The following is a 3990-nucleotide window of genomic DNA, read 5'->3' as shown; positions in this document are numbered from 1 at the left end:
ATTAAACCCAATGAGTGTTTTATTTTAAAAGCTGGTAAAAAAAACCATTTTATAATTTTTATTTATTTTTTTTTTTTGCTTTACAGTAAGGTCAAAACCTGAAGGAACTCTAAGCCTGGGGTTAAGCAAGCTCAAAAGAAAGAGAAAAGAGGAAAATTCACCACTGTCAGTGACTGACAGAGAGATGAAGTCCAGTAAATATATTTATGTGCTTTTTGTTTTAAATGTGTAGCCCTTTGTGGTAAAGTTATTTTTCCTAAAAATGCTATATTTGACGCTAAAGTAGAACATTTGTTTTCCTAATTAGACACGGTCTGCTTCCCTGACGCTGTTGTAGTTGGAGTTCCAAGGACACCTCCAAAGAAACAGAAATCTTCACCAAGACCAGCTCAAAACAGCAGAGGTGCCCAGATGCAGCATCAGGAAAGTCCCGAGTTCATATTTGTCAAGCCCAAGGACTCTGGTAAAAAGCACCAACACACCTCCAGTTCCTCAGCGGTCGACACCACACCAAGCCCTGAGAGAACTGTGAGCAAAAACACAAGCATTCACAAACCCGGAGCAAACGCTCTAGGGGTTGTGAATCAAAAACCAAGGAGTGAAAGCTCCCGCGATGCAGAGGTATCTGAGAACAATTACAAACCGGACCCCTGTCTCAGTATGTCTGATGCAGCTCTTCGTTACTCTAAAAAGATGTGGGAAAAATATGATGCTTCGTTCAGCGCACAAATGGGTGAATATCACACATCTTTCAGAGAGCTGATGGGGTCTCTATTCTCCAGGGCTCCGGAGGAAAGAATAACCAGAAACTGTGCAAAAGTTCTTGATAAACATGTTGAAAAATATTTCAGGTGTCCAGTGGGTGGCTCTGAAACCATGCAGCTAGTCACGAAAAGGGGCACCCGACCGTTAAAATGTAATCAAAAAGGGGGACGGCATTTGAGGGACAGACGGGCGGCTGCCAAAAAGTTATGGGCCAGGGTCATTGTAAAAATTTTGAAAAAGGCTAAAGAGGTGCTGAGGAGAAAAAAACAAAAAGAGATGCCCCCTAGTGGAGGCTCTCAAACTGGCGTGCCTGAGAACGGGGAGGTGGAAGCCGCCTTGCAGGGTGGCGGTGACTCCGATTCAGAAAGCTCTCTAGGCGGGTACCCATCTGCTCCCAGTGACCCCGTGGAGTCTGACGTAGAAGACGGTCCCGTAGAGGCACCCCCAAACGACCCCAGTCCCGAGGTGTATATGGAGCGGGTGAGAAGCTGGCAAAGGGAGTTACCTAGATTTAGGGGTACTGTGTATTGTGAGGAATTTCGCTTTGTCAATCTCGAGCGAATCAATTTGGCTGAGCAGGTCATTGAAACCGTGCACAGGGGGATACAGACGGTTCTCGACGATGTTAATGTCAGGCTATGGGTTGTCAAACTCGCTCACAGTGAGGCGCCAAAATCGCAAAACCTCTACTTTGAAGGGGCCATACAATGCTCTCCACCGAATATTTCAGCCACTCTGCCCATTTTCGGCAGCACAGCTTACATTTCAGCACTTAATGTCAGGCTAGGCCCGGACGATTACGTTCAGTTACGTTTAGAGGGCCGTAATTTAAACAATCCTTTGTTTTCGGTCAGAAGAAATAGGGACGACCTGTCTGCTGAGGATTTCTTAAATCAGGCCTCTAAACTGTTGCAGAGTAACAGAGAGGTGCACATCGATGGGACGTTACGCCTCGTTGTGACGGTTGTGAAAAACGTGGGCGGGGGCAGCCGTAGGGTTTTAAATTCTATCCTAAACAGTCAAATAGTCCATAAAAAAAGACAGTGTTTAGTGGACCTGACTTACACAGGTACCAATCTGTGCTTTGCGGCAGGGCTCTTGGCCGTCATGTCCGACCGCAAACCTACAGATGCAGAATTGTTAGACGGGGCGAGAAAATTGCATGAAAAACTGGGTTGGTCGGACCAAAAAAAGGTTATGCTCAGTGACGTGGCAATACTCGAACAGCATTTGCGTGTCAGCATACAGGTGGTGCTTTACACGGCGAAAGGGAGGTGGGGATTTTTAAAACGGGGGGCCCTGTGTACCCCAAGACATTTTTCATCCTGCTGCACGATGAGCATTACTATGGGGTTTTGGATGTAAAAAGGCTGTTCGGGGCAAAAAACTATTGTGAGTTTTGCCACGCGGTGTTCAGTCACGACCACTCTTGCAGATACCGTTGCCGCCTCTGCTTGAGCGCGACATGTTTGGACAATCTGGGCACGCCACTGAGATGTCCTAGCTGCAGACTGTATTGTCGGTCCCGAGAGTGTTTTGACGGTCATGCAGAAGCCGCGTCCAAAAACCAAGTCGAATGCCGGTCTAAAATTTTGTGCGATAAGTGTCAATCTTACGTGGACAAAGGGCATGAGTGCGAAGGGCGACACTGTAAGCAGTGTAACGGTTTCATCACCCGTGGTGTAGATGACCACATGTGTTTTATGGACAACATTAGAAAGCCCGAAAAGTCAGAAAAGTATATTTTTTACGATTTTGAGTGCACGCAGGAGACGGGGTTGCACGTGCCCAATTACATTTTTGCTATGTCCCTAAAGCCGGAAAAATCTTGGGAATTTAAGGGCGAAGAGTGCCTTTTTAATTTCGTTCAAACCTTTATTAGCCAAAAATTTCGGGGGTACACGTTCATAGCGCACAATTCCAAAGGTTACGACGCTTACTTTGTCGTCAGGGAGTTACTGAAGGAAAAGATGGGCGTAGAGCTGATAACTCAGGGTAGTAAACTGTTGTGCGTGGAAGTTAAGGCTCTGGGCATCCGTTTTATAGATTCTTTAAACTTCTTGCCCATGAAGCTTAGCAAGCTCCCCCAGGCTATGGGTTTTGGAGGCTGCAAAGGGTACTTCCCACATTTTTTTAACACTTTAGAAAACCAAAATTACGTGGGACCTGTGCCCGGGGTGGAGCACTACGGCATCGACAGCATGATGCCCCGGGAGAAAGCAGACTTTCTCGACTGGTACCGGGACCACCAAAATGATACGTTTGACTTGCAGAAAGAGCTCGCGTATTACTGTCAGCAGGATGTCAAAATTTTGAGGCTGGCCTGTATGCTGTACAGAGAAGAGATCATGAAAATGACGGCCAAATTAGACGTGGTAGAGAAGGGGTCTGGCAGATTCGTGGAGGTGACATTGTGTGTAGATCCTTTCCAGTACATAACTCTGGCATCCGTCTGCATGACCATGTACAGGTTTCTGTTTTTAGAGTCTAACAAAATAGCCCTTCTCCCGCCCGACAACTATCACCGGCAGAAAAAGAGATATTCGACCCCATCTATTCAGTGGCTGCTGTATACCGCTCACAAAGAAAATATAGAAATACGTCACGCGTTACGGGGCGGGGAGTTACAGGTAGGCCCCTATTTTCTAGACAGTTACGCCATCGTTGATGGGGTACGCACGGCCTTTGAGTTTAACGGGTGTTTTTTCCACGGCTGCGTCACCTGTTACCGTGAAAAAGCCCTGAACCCTATGACGGGGACGACTTTTGGGTTTCTTTATTACAAAACGCAGCTCAAAACCGACTATTTGAAAAGACTAGGTTATGTAGTCAGGACTCTTTGGGGACACGAATGGGAGGTGATGATAGAAACGGATAGGGACCTTGCGGCTTTCTTAAACGAAGCGCAGCTGCCTCAGCCTCTGGTCCCGAGGGATGCTCTTTTTGGGGGTAGGACTAACGCCATCCGTCTGTATTACAAACCTAACCCCGGTGAAAAAATCCACTATTACGATTTTACCAGCCTGTACCCTTTTGTAAACAAAACCAAAGAATACCCTGTCGGACACCCCGATATCATTGGTGACAAATTTGGACCTCTCACAAATTATTTTGGAATCGCGAAAGTTAAAGTGTATCCCCCGCGAGGGCTCTTTTTCCCGTTGTTGCCTGTCAGAGTGGGTGGCAAACTCATGTTCCCGCTGTGTCAAACCTGTGCGGCAACCG

The sequence above is a fragment of the Emydura macquarii genome, unplaced genomic scaffold (genome assembly GCF_026122565.2).
Source record: "Emydura macquarii macquarii isolate MOO-44397 ecotype Brisbane River unplaced genomic scaffold, CSIRO-AGI_Emac_v2 contig_64, whole genome shotgun sequence".
Classification (NCBI taxonomy): domain Eukaryota; kingdom Metazoa; phylum Chordata; order Testudines; family Chelidae; genus Emydura; species Emydura macquarii.
The sequence above is the reverse complement of the archived record's forward strand: the minus strand, read 5'-3'. Positions refer to the sequence as shown.